Here is a 17,471-nt window from a genome sequence, read left to right as displayed (position 1 = left end):
TTTTTTTTAAATTATACCCAATTAAGTATGTTTTTGAAGATTTGCAACGTTCATATCAATTATTGATTTTATTTTGTATTAAACTAGATTTTGCTTGTGACTTTGCTTGCGAAGATATCAATTATCGCTTTTCCGCTGAAACAATGCAATACTAATATTCTTTGTTCAGTATTTATTTATTGCAACACCTTTTAAAAAAACGTTCCGTAGCCATTACGAAAAAATGAAGTAATATTTTTCTGAGGATTTCGTATTTTAAACGGAATCTTCCAAGTTTAGATATTTTATACCTTAGGCTGCTATTTACTCATAATCATCCCAGCCTATATACGTCCCACTGCTGGGAGACCGGCCTCCTCTCAGAACAAGAGGGCTTGGGCCATAGTTCCCACGCGGGCCCAGTGCGGATTGGGAACTTCACACGCACCATTGAATTTCTTCGCAGGTTTGTGCAGGTTTCCTCAGATGTTTTCCTTCACGCACCGCAAGCTCGTGGTAAATTTCAAATGTATTCCGCACATGAATTTCGAAAAACTCAGAGGTGCGAGCCGGGGTTTGAACCCCGAACCTCCTGGTTTCTCTCTTTTCTTTGAGAGGCGATAGGTCAACCACTAGGCCACCACGGCTATTTACTCATAAACTACTAATAATTCTCAAGCACTTAGCCGTTCTAGTTTTCCTTGAAAGTTTGATATACTACTACCATAATGAATTTTAAAAAATCCACCCACCTGTTTAAATTTTAGAAAAAGTGCAAATTTTCAATAAAAAATCGAGCGTCCCCCCCCTCCCTCTAAAATGGTTGTAAAAATATCAAAATTTCAAGGAAACTATAACGGCTAAGTTTGCTTGAGAATTATAAGTACCTAGTTTAAGAGTAAATAGCACCTTACGGTATAAAATATACCTAAACTTGGAAGATTCGGTATAAAATACTCGATTATTATTCCATAAAAAATTACCATTTATTTTATTTTAATTTAATTTATACTCTTGAAAACGAACAAATTATGTTTATTAACAGTTTCTCGGTTCTAACAGACCACTTTTAATTTTCATTCAATTTTATGGAATAATCGAGAAAAACTAAGAAAAATGCAACGTTGCCAGCTCAGCTGGTAAAAACGCTCTTAAGCCAATGAACTAAAACAATTTCCTTGCTCACCCGCGACCTTAAGGCCGCGGCTTTAAGGTCGCGGTGAGCATGGAAATTCTTTAGTTCATTGAGATGGACCTCCGCAAAGTAACGCCTGATTCAATAAATTCTTAAGCCAATGCCGCGTCTATAGGTGTGGGGAGACCCTAACATTCGGGATCCATTCAAAATTGCGACTAGCTCAAAAATTCCAGTACCTAATCGATTCTGAATCCCGACGGTTAAAGTCCTTAACATCAACATCATAAGGCCCACGTCAAACATTGATCATTAGAACTTGAAACTTAATGTCAATTAGTAAGTTTGGCATTAGCTTTGACGTATGTCCTAAATTTAGGACGATGGGCTAACAAGGTTAAATAAATTTATTGAATCAGGCTTTACTTTGCTTTGATCTAACATCTGATAGCATGGTGTACGGTTGTGTCACTCTGAAGATGAGCTCTGGTTGAGTTCGAAACGCGACAGTGTAGTGTGGTGATGAGCTGGTGATAGATGAGTTTGTGTGATTTGTGTGTGTTCTTACAGTGTGGAGGAGGAGGAACTGCATGAACACGCCATATCTTGCATAAACTTAACTATCATAAGGTCGCGGGTGAGCAAATAAATTCTTTTAGTTCATTTACAAGGTTAAGTCAGACTTGCTGTTTTTTTTTATTTTTAAGCTGGTATTTAGATTGGGCAAAATTATAAGCTTTTATTTGGTACCCGTAATGTTTACGATTAAAAAAGGTATAGGGCTAAAAATTAAACGTTTGAACCTAAATTAAAGATGATAGTTCCACTTTAATGAATAAATGAAAAAAGTTTATTTGTCTACTTGATTTCAGTTTTGTCTATGGCGTTAGTTTGTCTATAAATTTAGATTCCCTAGGCATTGCTCAGCAACTACTCCGTGGGAAGCCATTTTGAGGTTAATATGAGTGGGTACTGAACTTAAAAGCTTGGTACAGTCTGACATAAAAGCCAGTCAAAATTATCATTACCTTACGTTATTAATATGCTTAAATGAACAATCCTTGTATATTATTTACTTATATACTAGATTTTATCCGCGGCTTCGCACGCGTAATAAGAACATTATATTCGGCAGTAAAAATCCGTGGTGGCCTAGTGGTTTGATTTGAGGCCTACTCAAGCAGAGGATCATAGATTCAAACTCCGGACTCCCAATGAACTAAAAGAATTTCCTTGCTCACCCGCGACCTAAGTGGTCGGCTTAAGGTCGCGGGTGAGCCAGGAAATTATTTTAGTTAATTGATATGGACCTCCGCAAAGTAACGCCTGATTCAATAAATTATTTTTCTCGGACTCCCACTTCTGGATTTTGTGAAATTCATGCGAGCTTTTCGGTGAAGAAAAACATCGTGAGGAAATCTGCACAGACCTACAGAATAATTCAATGGCGTGTGTGAAGTTCCCAACCCGCACTGGGCCCGCGTGGGAACTACGGCCCGAGTCGAAATCCATATAATATTATAAAAATGTATATGTTTGTATGTTTGTCCGTATTTCACGGCAAAATAGAGCAACGGTTTGACGTGATTTTTGGCATAGAGATAGTTTATGGACCAGAGAGTGACATAGGCTACTTTTTATCCCGGAAAAATTCACAGTTCTAGAAGGAACAGCGCGCGATAACCGAATTCCACGCGGGCGAAGCCGCGGTCAAAAGCTAGTAAATAATAATCAACAATGTAGGTACAACAATACCTTCACGTAGTTCCCACACGGGTCCAGTGTGGATTGGGAACTTCACACATACCATTGAATTTATTCGCAGGCGTTAGTAGGACTTCTCACAATATTTTCCTTCACCGTTGGGCTCGTGATAAAGAAATGTGATTCCCGAATGAGTGGTGCCCGAATTTGAACCTACGATCCTCGTCTTGACAGGCCATTAGGCAAAGCACTAGGCTACCTACGTACTACTACGGGTTTTTATTACATTTATAAGTATTTATCTAGAACTTTGAGCTAGCTTCGAGTCTTACAAATTTGCAAGTGTCGCACAAACGCAGCGTCGTTTCGCACGTGCAGCCCGGAGCGAGCAGTTCACATGAGTTATGTTGCTCCGGTGGACAACATAAATATTCATGGCGACAATACTTGTATGGCCGGAGATGCTCTGTCATGCAACCATTAAGGGATTGAGTGGTTATAATGACGTAGTGACTTGGTCACTGTTTGTTATCCACTATTTTTGACTCTCAGTTTTTGACAGTCAGTTAAAAGTAATGCAGTCTTTGTTTATTCGGACAAAACAAACAGATTATGATTGGTTTTTGGAGTCTTTTTGTATTTTTTATTTGAACTCCAAATTTGTTACTTTTACGGGTATCCCGTGAAACCATATCGAAAATACAAACTGAGACATGGATGCACAGTAAAACCAGAAAAAGAGACCAGCATTGGGAATCGAACCCAGGTCCTCAGCAATCCGTGCTGCGTGCTATAACCCCTACACCACTGCTGGACAGGAATCTAGACACGAATTTTTCCTATGCATACATATCTCAGGTTGCTTATTTCTACTATGCTACTTAAGCAGCAGCACCTGCTGAGGACCTGGGTTCGATTCCCAGTGCTGGTCTCTTTTTTTGGTTTTTCCGTGCATCCATGTCTCAGTTTGTATTTTTGAAAACAAACAGAGACGGCATCACTGATATCCGTCACTTAAAGTTAGTCGACAAGTGGTGACACAGGCCCTTAAACGCACTCTTTGTGGGTCTCTGTTTGCTCCTCTCATCCAAAGGTTGACTGGTAGAGATGTTTCGGACGACTGCGCTATCGAGTGCACGCGCACTGGATAGGCGTCCCCGCGCGCGTACATCTCGTAGAATTAAGTCGTTTTTGCAATATTTAACCCTTAATTTAACAAAAATAAAAAAACGTGATTCAAGCCTCGTCGTAATTTTGGAGTCCTAAAAATTCTATGTATAAAAAAACAAAAAGCAAGCCTTAAAAAATGTTGGCAAATATACGGACACTGCCAAATTAAGGGTTAAGTTTGATAGGTAAATAAATTTTTAATTAAGTGTAGAGCTGAAAAATAAATCATGGTCCTCATTGTCTGTCATTTTATGGCGGCTCGAATATGCTTTAATTAGATCCTTTGCCCTTAATTAAATTAATGTAAACACAGCTTATTCGATTCGCCAAGCCGCCGCGCTACGCGCTAATCGAGACTGATCGACCCCGCTTTTTTTCGAACGGGCTGTTACTGTTATCCTCTGACGGCTTTTACAGCTTAAGGGAAGGCGAGCTGTCAGATGGGCCGCTCGGCAAGTGAATCGACCCTTTGACGACCGCATTGCCCTTTGAGTCGGTGTCTTGCCCGGCCCATGACCATGGGCCGGTCTCTGCAACACCATTATTCGGTGTCTGGCCTCTCTGCGGCTTTACCCGATTAATTAGTCTTGGTGTGGCGGGTGCCTGTCTTTGGCTTTGTCCCGTTTTGCCGTTCTGTGGCATGACGGGACCGGTGGCCTTTCAGCGGCTTTGTGGTTGCCTGTCGTCAACACGGACAGGAGACTCTCTTCTGGCCACCAGCTCTCTTGACTGAGCGAGTGCTCGACGGCCATGGGGGGGGGGGGGGGTGGAGTGACGCGATCCCCCGGAAGCAGGAGTTGCCAGCGCGGACGAAGGGAAAAATCAGCCACGATTCGATAACCTATGTGCGTTGCGCGGTGGCAAACAAGTATGTGCACATATGTGCAATTAGCATAGGGGTGCGCTGCGTCGCAAATAATAAAGATAGTTGTATATTTTAGATTTTACTATAATAAAGTTCATATCGGGGGGACGCAGGTCGGTATTGTGGAGGGGATGAGCCCGCCTATAAAAATAGGAACATTGCCGCTGCGTCGTCGACTCAGCCGGTACTTCTCCTCAACTGGACCGACCTGCGACCTGGAATATACCTGGAAGAAAGAATAACATAAAACAAGAGCGTGTCGGACACGCCCAAAATAGGGTTCCGTAGCCATTACGAAAAAATTAAGTAATATTTTTCTAAGGATTTCGTATTTTAGGTATATTTTATATTTTTTACCTTCCAAGTTTAGGTAAGTATATTTTATACCTTAGGCTGCTATTTACTCATAAACTACTAATAATTCTCAAGCAAATTTAGCCGTTATAGTTTACCTTGAAAGTTTGATATACTACTACCATCCTGATTTTTTTCAAATTTTTCCACCCACCGGCAAAGCCGCGGACGGACAGACAGACAGACAGACATACAGAGACATGGCGAAACTTTGGCGAAGGGTTCCGTTTTTGCCATTTTGGCTCCGGAACCCTAAAAACTCGTTTCACTTTCCAAAAAACCAGTCATAGGTGCATCACGCACTGTAAGATCCCATAAGGGGATAAGTCCGCCGTTGTACAAGTAACGTGTGCCTTTGTACGCTATGAATTGGTTTCGTTTTAATTTAAGATCTATCTGCCAATTCACAATGGCATTAGTGCGACCTCGCTGCAAGTATGCAGTCAGCGCGAAGATAACGATGCTTCACTTAGAAGGTATTTTAGATGAAGCCGTGTAAGGCGAGGCGACTCGAGATATACCATAGATAGGTTTATTTCAATTTAGTTTGATTTCTGCGATTAACTATTTAATTTTTATTAAAAAAACCGGCCAAGTGCGAGTCGGACTCGCGCACCGAGGGTTCCGTACATTTTTTTTATATTATTATTATAAATATGATGTAACTAAAAATTTATGCTTTTCGCAATTTTTCCTTTATCCGTGCTATATAAGACGTTGCTTTGTACCAAATTTCAAGTACCCTGTAGGTTTTAATTCCCTTGCGAGTGTCGAAAATTTGCAGCATAAACGGCTGTATCTTTTGATTGCGTTGGCTTAGAAGTTTGATTTTTTCATAGCTCCAACGGACAGTAGATCGAGTATTTAATATGAATTTCAGCTTGATACCTCCACGCGTTCCTGAGAAAAAGGGTCTTGACAGACAGACGGACAACAAAGTTATCCTATAAGGGTTCCGTTTTTTCCTCTTGAGGTACGGAACCCTAAAAATGAGCTATATATAAGCTAAAAAGCAGCGTTACCGCCAATAATGTGCGAGGGATGTGTTTTTCATTAACCAATAGAAACGCTACATTTACCTCGCCTCGCACAGCACATCTCTGGTGGAAACGCTGCTTTATAGCTCACAATGTATCCTTGGTGTGTCATTACTAGTTAAGCTTTAGTTTTTAATTTCATATGTAAGATATTTGGTGACTTATTACTTATTACTTAACACACTAAAGTCATCCGCAACAAGCTTCGTCATAAAAACTAACTTAAAACCCTCCCTCGTGCATCGTGCCCGGCTCAAACGTCCCCATATTACCAGCAGCGATACCCCGCTAAATGGCCATGGAGACCTTGCACAAGGACGAGCCAGAGCGAGGGTCGCAGCCCCTATCACGCAATCGACGACCTAACTCCCTAAACAACTCGCGAGCCTCCAAGCCCCAACCCTTATTACTTGTACATAATTAAAAAAAATGTCAGGGAAAACCAAAATAAACCCTTAATACGGCTTCAATATTGCGCGGCGGGTTATGAGTTTTTGAATGATAAGAAAACTAGATGTTTTCTAACGCGTGCACACGAAATATTTTTAAAATAATGTATTTGTTTTTAATAGTAATACGAAGAAAATACCTATTGCTTACCTTGTAATTTTCTCTCTGTGTACCTGTTTTCTGTATTGCTTACATTTCGCTAAAACTCGGTGCTCCTTAATAAAACAGAGATATATAAGAACTTAGACAATATAATCAATCAGATTAGGTATGTAGAAAGTACAGATAACTTATTTAATGAGCATAATGGCGCAGATGACTGGCAACATTCCAATATTGTAAAGGTCATCCTAGTTAGCCTTATCTATAGGAATCTAGAAGCAATGAGGGCTATCGCGAATGAATTCGCCGCTAGAGGCGTTAGTGTAGCGTGTGGTCTCCGAAATGTCAAATCTCATAGTTTTTGGGTGAGCTACGCGGGTTTATTTATAATTAGAATAATTTTGTGAATATTTTGCATCACCTGAAATTAATAATGGCAATTATGCGTTACGGGGCAATGAATGTCTGTGTTTTGAGACAGTTTTGTCTTTCGGAAACTTTTGGCCTCCCTTTTTTTCCGAACAAAACGGGACTAAGCAACACTGTGGTTGCTGGATATTTTTATGGTACGGTTTTAAGGTGTATTAATATGATTTTAATCTAAACTTTGTTTTAACGCCCGTAATAACAGACTCAAAAACCTCACGCAACAGTGCGCCATCTAGTGAGACAAAAAACGATAGCCCTCATTAATAAGTACCACAGATTATAACTAGAGATGGGAACATGGGTTTAGACGACCAGATGGCCTAGTGGTTAGAGAACCTGACTACGAAGCTTGAGGTCCCGGGTTCGATTCCCGTGTCGGGGCAGATATTTGTATGAAAAATAGGTACGAATATTTGTTTTCGGGTCTTGGGTGTTTAATATGTATTTAAGTATGTATCTATATCTATATAAATTATATTTATCCGTTGCTTAGTAACCATAACACAAGCTTTCCTAAGCTTACTTTGGGACTAGGTCAATTGTGTGAATTGTTCAGTGATATTATTTATTATTATTATTTATTTATCTGATGTTATTGGGAATAAAGCTAGTGTCAACAGAAACATAAAGCCTCACTGTACCTCATAAAACACATTTAACACTCAACTCATACATGACTCAATACAGTGAAAAGTTTGAGTACCAATACCGAAAATTCGGTAAACCTGCCGAATATGCCGAATACCGAATATAAAACGAATATTCGGAACCATCCCTAATTGTAACCAGCTCTAAAAAAGTGTAATGGCGGCTTATCTAATTTCGTCCTAATCTATCCAGCATCCACCTCAGACTACGTTTCCACCAGAGATGTTCGCCATGTGTTGCCAGGTATATGCTAGTCTCTCAGGAACCACTAAAACGCTTCGTATACCTATCCTAGCACAGCACAGCACAGCCACACGGCAGCCACGCCGTACAAAATACGCGTTCTTGAATCTACGAGTACATAGGCACGACGATGTCTGTACACGCGTCAATGTGTGCGTAAGACACACAGGGCTGACTATCGCAAAACCCTAATAAGTGCTACCAATGACATTTAAAGGTGCTTATAAAGTCAAAGTCGAAGTCAAAATATCTTTATTCAATTTAGGCTATAACAAGCACTTATGAATGTCAAAAAAGAAATCTCCCAACGGTTCGGAATAACCTCTGTTGAGAAGAATACGGCAAGAAACTCAACGAGGTATATTTTTTTAAATAGATTAACAATATTATTAAATGATATGTATACATCACAAGTATTTAACACAACTTTATTTTTAACACAGTAGGTTCGCTATTTAATATGTAGTTCGCTATATTATATAGGTATGGCTTAGATAGTGCAAATAAATGTAATCGTTAATCTTACCTATTATTTAATCTACATAATTTAAGCCACATTTAAGCATTATTTTTTTCAATTACAATAGATATACGACTACAAACTTAAACGAGTTATTCGGTAGGAAGTTATTTCATGTATTAATCGCGATAATATCAGAAATCATTATTTATTTAGAAAAAGGGGTAGGGTACCGTTAACATTTAGCAAAATAATTGCTCCCGAACTTAGTGCCGTGCGGCCGACATACATCTCGTCGCGCACCCGACTGCTTTCCTGCGGTTTTCCTGCAATCTGGGCCAATCAACTATTTTACTAACACTTTGGGCGTCTCCTGCGTTACCAAAATTGTCTCTGGCGTTACCAAAAAATCGTACTTCCAACAAGATATTTCACGGTTTAATAGGTTGAACTTACGTAGGATGGCATGTATTCATGTACACCGTCTATTAATTACAGAAAAAAACATGTTTACCACCAGAACCCTGAAAAACTAAACCAAGTAAACAAAAGAAAACTTTTGGCCCTTGAGGCGGCTCCACAAAAAAAAACAAATTCTATATGTATTCACATCTATCCAACTGTTTTAGTGTAGGTAACAAAAATACAAACACACGCACGCACACATACACAAACACCTTATAAACACTATCGCATCTATTTTTAAAAGCTGATTGACGCAATTAATCCCTTATTAAAGTCCTCAATAAATTCAATGGAATCCTCAAGATGACCCGGTTCGAAGGACCAATAAAAACCTACCACACTTGACATTTGCAAGAGGCATTTAATGGTCCCATTAAACATTGCAGATGCACCTACATTACTTTACTACGCATTTATATAATATATCCTTAATTAAAGCAAAAACTACCAATGTATACTGACCTCTCCCACGATACTGAAGTCTAAAACTATCTTAAAGTATCAATAACAGAAGTAGCCAACGGATTATTTAAAATAAGAACAAGAATGAGAATAATTTTATTTGGCAATAAAGTTACACACCTCATAAAAATTACAAAAGTAAAAATTGAATTACCAAAAAATAATTTGTGGTTTTCATTGACGTTATAAAGGTACATGTAAAATAACTATGCCAAGTTTCATGAACCCAGTGCGATAAAAAGTATAGAAAACTTATATCAGTTATATCATGGGGGACGATTGTTACTCGCGTCCACAGGAGAAACCCACCACAACCCTGCACGTGTCCCCTGGGTGGTGCTAAACGAGTGACAAACATATGTCGATATACAAATAGGCAAAGATGATGTACCTATGTATTATAAGCCTATTTTAAATGTATGCCATACGATTAAATAAATAATGAGGGCTATCGTTTTTTGTCTCACTAGATGGCGCACTGTTGCGTGAGGTTTTTAAGTATGGATTTCAAAGTCTTTTATTACGGGCGTGAAAACAAAGTTTAGATTAAAATCATATTTAATACACCTTAAACCGTACCATAAAAATATCGAGCATACCACAGTGTTGCATAGTCCCCGTTTTGTTAGGAAATAGGGAGGACAAAGGTTTCCGAAAGACAAAACTGTCTCAAAACACAGACATTCATTGCCCTGAAACGCATACTTGCCATAATTAATTTCAGATATTGCAAAATATTCACAAAACTATCCCAATTCTAAATAAACCCGCGTAGCTCACCAAAAAACTATGAGATTTGACATTTCGGAGACCTCACGCTACACTAGCGCCTCTAGCGGCGAATTCATACGCGATAGCCCTCATTATATCATGTGTTATTCTGTTTGTCCATTCAACTGAAAGAGTAACAAACATTCTTAAATACTTATACATGAATACATACTTTCGTATTTATAATTATTAATTAGTGTGATTCTCTTCTTCTTTCGCATCCTAGTCATTTTTATTTCCAGTTCGCTTTCTTTCGCCTGAATTAAAAGATCAAAGGCTAAAGGCAACTTCGGTTTTTAGTGTTCTATTAAATGACATATACTTACTCGTACCTACTTTGAGAGATTGTATGAAGAGTTGAAAAGATTGGACTGCTTAGCTAGATCTTATCCGATGGTTTCTTGATTGTATGAGATTAGCATTTATTACGGTTATGATGTTTTATAGCACGCTATTTAATTGGGTAGACGACGAAATTCTGCTAATTATTATCTAGTAAAAGTTAGACGCCGTGGTGGCCTTGTGGTTTGACCTATCGCCTCTTAAGCAGAGGGTCGTGGGTTCAAACCTCGGCTTGCACTTCTGAGTTTTTCGAAATTCATGTGCGGAATTACATTTGAAATTTACCACGAGCTTTGCGGTGAAGGAAAACATCGTGAGGAAACCTGCACAAACCTGCGAAGCAATTCAATGGTTTGTGTGAAGTTCCCAATCCGCACTGGGCCCGCGTGGGAACTATGGCCCAAGCCCTCTTGTTCTGAGAGGAGGCCTGTGCCCAGCAGTGGGACGTATATAGGCTGAGATGATGATGATGATGATACACGACTGACAAAACCTGACAAGCTTGAGGTCTCGGGTTTGATCCCCGGTGGGGGCAGATATTTTGCAGGTGGTAGGACCTTGTGCAAGGTCCGCCCGGATTGCTACCACCATATTGCTCGCTAATCCTGCCGTGAAGCAGCAGTGCTTGCACTGTTGTTTCGGCGTGGAGAGTAAGACAGCCGGTGAAATTACTGGCACTTGATCCCATCTTAGGCCTCTAGGTTGGCAACGCATCTGCAATAACCCTGGTGTTGCAGATGTTTATGGGCGGTGCTGATCTCTTACCATCAGGAGACCCACTTGCTCGTTTGCCATCCAGTCGAATAAAAAAAATAATAATAATACGAATGTTCGTTCTCGGGTCTTGGGCGCTTAATATGTATTTAAGTACTAGCTGTTGCCCGCGACTCTGTCCGCGTAATGTTCGTTTATTGTTATCCCGCGGAAACACACACATCTTACATTGATTTATGTAAAATACCTGGGTGACCGAGCTCCGCTCGGGTTAAAACTCGATACCAAGCGTTTTCCCAGAGACAAGACCAAGCTAGATGGATTGTTCATCCCCGAAAACCCCTAAATACCAAATTTAATCGAAATCGTTGGAGCCGTTGCCGAAATACATATATACAAGAAGGCTCTTTTAAAGGTATTATACATTGACGTCAATTTATCAGTATTTTTGGGTCGCGGGCTTTAAATTGATTTATATTTTAGATCGCCAGCCCAAAAGGTTAAGAACCGATGCTCTAGCGCATACATAAATCGGAAGTAAGATCAACACAAATTAGCAAATACCCAAACATGTCAAGGGCAGCTCATTGTTGTGTATGTGAACAATGGTCCAGTTTCGTTCGATTGTCTGTCTGTCGCAACGCAGAGGCTGTCAAGGCGAGGTAGGCGGGGTAATATATTGTCTTAAAACCACCTTTGACCCGCTTATGTTTTTTTTTTGCTAAACACTGGTCATGAATTTGCTTCTAATTTTTAACTTTCGGACCAGAGGAACCATTGACTTTTCAGCGTGAAGGTGTAACAAACATGGACACACACACACACACACACACACACACACACATACTCTTACAAACTTTCACATTAATAGTATTAGTAGGATTTTTAATCTTATTTCTAAAATAAACAGAATTAAGTATATTTAATTTAATTAATTCATCATCATCATCATCCCAGCCTATTTACGTCCCACTACTGGGCACAGGCCTCCTCTCAGAATGAGAGGGCTTGGACCGTAGTTCCCACGGGCCCAGTGCGGATTAGTAACTTCACACATACCATTGAATGACTTCACAGGTGTGTGTAGGTTTTCTCACGATGTTTTCCCTCACCGTAAAGCTCATGGTAGATTTTAAATGTAATTTCGCACATGAATTTCGAAACCTCAGGGATGCGAGCCGGGTTTTGAACCCACGAACCTCTGCTTGAGAGGCCATATGTCAAACCACTAGGCCACCACGGCTATTTTATTTTATTAATCACTTAACACAAAATTATTAGGCACGTGTGTGAACTAAAGGTACAGAGTAAGAATAAAGTTTTAATTTTTTGAATGACATTTTTAATACAAGCTTTCTCTTTGCTGCCTGAACTTCTTGTAGACTTTGCTTGCACTGTCATCTAAGCTACATTTCCGTACCAAACAAGTTGATGCCATTAACCATCGAGGAGTTCCGTCCTGCGGAAACGATCCTGGGCTGGCCGGACCACCAAATAAAAGTAATTTTCTCAAACATGCTCGGAAATGTATGCGTTAATGTCACGAAATGGAGACATGAAGTTTCTCATTTATGGCTCACTACCACCTCCCTACATAACTTCTTGGCCTAGGCCATGAAGTATGTATGAAAATCCATTATTGTCCGCTGCTCTAACTTTTTAAATTTGCTTACTAACATTAAACTGACAATGGAAAAATTACGAACAGCCAACCACCACTACTCTGTAAGCATTTGCGATACTACGATGCGATGCGAAGCGATGCGATGCGATGCGATGCGATGCGATGTGATGCGATGCGCGAAGCGATGCGATGCGAAGCGATGCGATGCGATGCGATGCGAAGCGATGCGAAGCGATGCGAAGCGATGCGACGGCGATGCGAAGCGATGCGAAGCGATGCGAAGCGATGCGAAGCGATGCGAAGCGATGCGAAGCGATGCGAAGCGATGCGAAGCGATGCAAAGCGATGCGATGCGATGCGAAGCGATGCGATGCGAAACGATACGATGCGATGCGAAGCGATGCGATGCGAAGCGATGCGATGCGATGCGATGGATGGATGGATGGATGGATGAAATATTTCCTCACATTGTTTGAGAAAAGCACTATACAAGCCTCGGCCAGAACAGGGATTGCTGGACTCGTTCTATCCGGCCTCGTCTACGACTCGGCCGTCTACCCCGAACTCGTCCATCAATCCCTTACTTCATGGCCTCTGCAGTAATGTACTATTATGCAACTGTATCGTAATAAGGGTCCTTAAAACACGAGTGTGGGTTTATGAAACGAGGCGTAGTCGAGTTTCATAATAGGGTCACATGAGTGTTTTAAGGCCTAATTACGTACAGTTGCATACAATATTTTATCTATATCCATATATTAAATCCTCTATCATGTGTTCAAGAACCATTGAGAATGACCTGCAATAACGAGAACTAGGTAGTAAGTCTGCCTCACGAGCTGCGCCCGATGCGCGCGCGACGACCTGCTGCTGCACGTGGTCGCGGCGCCCCCCCCCGTGCTTTAATGATGTATGAAATCTGATTATGATACAGATTTCTGTATCGTAATGACCATTACGATACAGCCGTGGTCATAATAGATTCCAATGTCGTAATGCTGGTTACCTATGGTTTTTGGTGTTTGAACGCATAATTGAGGATTTACTATATGAGTGTAGATAAAAGCTTGTAAAATAAATTGTGTGTACGTCCCTGCTTTTCACTTTTTGTTAGTGGTCATTTATTTATTTATTTCTGGGTGGTTTATTTATTTATTTATTTTATTTCTTTATAATTTTGTGCATCGTTCCTTGAGTCACAGACGGTTCTGGCGGAAAATCAGCGCTGCTGGCGTTTAACGACTCAGCATAATGCTGAGTCAGCGGCCGTTTCGCTTTAAAAAAATTGTGTATTATGTTATTTTTTTTTATGTCTTTTTTATTGGTTTATTTGTGTGTACTTTATTGTGTAAATTTTATTATACTTGTGTGTCTTCCGTATTAATTAGTGAATAAATGTCTTCTTTCTTTATTTCTTTCACGTCTAAGAAGTCGGCCCAAGTATTAGATATTATTAGGAAGATATATCTTCGGCTTCTGATTACCGGTATTGTTATATGCGAAAACATCCGTAAACTCAAAGGAATTTGTGACTAACACCTCTGCGTTAATGGCGATGCCTTGCTGCCAAGGTCGTTGCCATCACGAATCTTGCCAATATTCCCGCGATTTTGTTTTATTTCATTCAATTAAAATTCTGGGAGTTTACTAAATAGGTAGGTACCTATACCGAAAATTACATTGGTTTTTATTTGTATTGTACTAGATTTTTTAAACGTCGTAACACTGCATGATTTGATGGCCATGATAATATACTATGACGAATAGAACAGATAAACATCCCAAACATTTTATCATACCTAACCTACACAAATTTATTATATACTAGTACTAGCGTTTATCCTCGGCTTCGCACGCGTAAATCATTAGGTCTAGCAGCTGAATTGTAATTTCGGGATTTTTAAAAATTCCCGTGGGAATTCCCGAGAATTTAATCGTGGTTTTCATTGACGTTACATTAAAAACAATCGTGTCAAATTTTATGAGTCTAAGCCCAGCGGTTATTGGGTTGTTGAATTTCGGGATCTATATACCAAATTTCGAAATTGTGAAGGTGTAACAGACATACTCACTCACTCACAAACTTTTGCATTTATAAATCTTAACTTGCAACTTCGCTCACGCGAATGATTAGGTTTGGTCGTCGAATTGAAATTCGATGAATTTACTACATTTTCAGGGGAATTTTTAAAAATCACATTATAGTTTTCATTTACGTTGTATGACGAATCGAAAGTAAAATTTTGTACGGGTAGGAAAATATTACTTCTCTAGACTTAGATATTCCCGCGGGTTCGGAACTAAAAACCGCACTAAGGCATTTGTCCCACCGCCAACGATGAGCGATAAGCGAGTAGAGCGAGTAACTAGAAACGAGTGGGTGAGCAGCGAGAAGCGAGTGTAGTTTTGTCGCTGGCTGTAAGCGAGTGTTCGAGTGCGATGGGCGATTGCTCGCTTCACTCGCTCGAGCGGGGCGGCCGCCAAGCTAACATAGTTTTATAGCTCTTGTCGCTGCGACCAAAGATGTAAGAGCGAGTTCTCGCCGGCAGTTTAAACACCCAGCGATCAACTATTAATATAATATATGCAATGTGGCTCTTTTACTCACACAGGATCTTATATTTATATAGGATATATATTTTGTTCGTTTCTTGAGCGAGAAAATAGTCGATAGTCAATCGTTTGCTCGCTGGCGGTGAGACAACTGCCTAATAATAAAAGCATAGCCACGGGTAAAAACTAGTAGGATTTTAAATGTCGGTAATTTATCGCTAGTTAAAACATTTAAAAACCGAAATTTTCTTCGTATATCAAAACAGAACCTTAATTTAAAGGCATAGAGAAGGATATCGATTGCTCTGACACGAATCATAGGACTTTGTTATACTTAACAGCAGTTAAGTGAAGTAATTGTATCATAGGTTAAAAGGTTAAAATAATACAATGAACTCTTTTTAAAATAAATTCGAGATGAGTTCTACAAAAGAAGTTCTTGAACTATGGCTGTGGTAGAGTTGTGAGAAACGCTACGATAATGTGTACGATAAATTGATGTGCGAATTGAAGTTAAATTTTAACTAGTTTTAAATATTAGAGCGGTACAAGACCCGGGTTAATTAACTTTTTAGTGAAGCTTGCTGACATGGCAACGTCCCCTGAGTTGTAGTGGTTTAAGATTTTTATTTTCTCAAAAGAATATAAACATTCATTTACAGAGAAAACACTAATTCTACAAAATGGTTTGGAACACAGTGCGTACCCATCTTAGAGTACGAGTATACATGCAAGTAGGTACGTTTATTACGTTAAAACTATGATTTTATGAGGTCCACTGAAAATTGAGAGTTGTGCTGTGATTGTAACAATTTTTAGATAATTCCTTCATGCTAATAATTTATACATTGCAATCATTTTTCTGAGAAAGTGTATCATTGATGTCTCCTGAGTTACGAAACAGAATAACAACACATAAAAAAGTTGATTGACTTGCTCGTTTGCCTCCCTTTCATAATAAAAAAATCTAAAAAACTCACATGTAGCGAGCGCATGAGCTATCGGCGCCTACGCTCCGCATTCGTCAAGTTAGCGACTCGTCAGCTCTGCGCCCTATCACGACCATACAAATCATGCATACGTCATGTGGACCTCGACAAATGATGATGTTAGGGTTCCGTAAAACTGGCGCGGACCTACCGATTCTGTTGTGCTTTACCTAGAATGTCATGAAAATTAAAATAACGTGAAAGGAAATAAAAATTAAATGAAAACAAAATGAAAATGAATTTAAATGAAAATAATAAATAATATCATGGGACACTTGACACCAATTGACCCAGTCCCAAACTAAGCAAAGCTTGTACTATGGACACTAGGCAACGGATAAACATACTTATATAGATAAATACATACATAAATACATATTAAACATCCAAGACCCGAGAACAAACATTCGTATTATTCATACAAATATCTGTCCCGGCCGGGATTCGAAACCGGGACCTTAAGCTTCGTAGTCAGGTTCTCTAACCACTTGGCCATCCGGTCGTCAATTGGTCGAAATTTGGTCTAAAACTTTTTTTCTCTAAAATCATTTATTTTACACAATTGTTATAATCTAAAACAAACCTAACCTAACTACTATAGACGTAAAGTGGGGGTGATTTTTTTTTCTCATCCAACCATATAGTGTGGGGTATCGTTGGATAGGTATTTTAAAACCATTAGGGGTTGCTTTCGATTCAGTTATTTGTTTGCGAAATATTCAACTTTAAAGTGTAAAGTGAAAAAAAAAAGTAAGCCGTGGTGGCTAGTGGTTTGACCTATCGCCTCTCAAGCAGAGGGTCGTGGGTTCAAACCCCGGCTCGCACCTCTGAGTTTTTCGAAATTCATGTGCGGAATTACATTTGAAATTTACCATGAGCTATGCGGTGAAGGAAACATCGTGAGAAACTGCACAAATCTGCGAAGCAATTTAATGTGCGTGTGAAGTTCCCAATCCGCACTTGGGAACTATGGCC

The sequence above is a fragment of the Choristoneura fumiferana genome, chromosome 29 (genome assembly GCF_025370935.1).
Source record: "Choristoneura fumiferana chromosome 29, NRCan_CFum_1, whole genome shotgun sequence".
Classification (NCBI taxonomy): Eukaryota; Metazoa; Arthropoda; class Insecta; order Lepidoptera; family Tortricidae; genus Choristoneura; species Choristoneura fumiferana.
Note: the sequence above shows the minus strand (reverse complement) of the source record.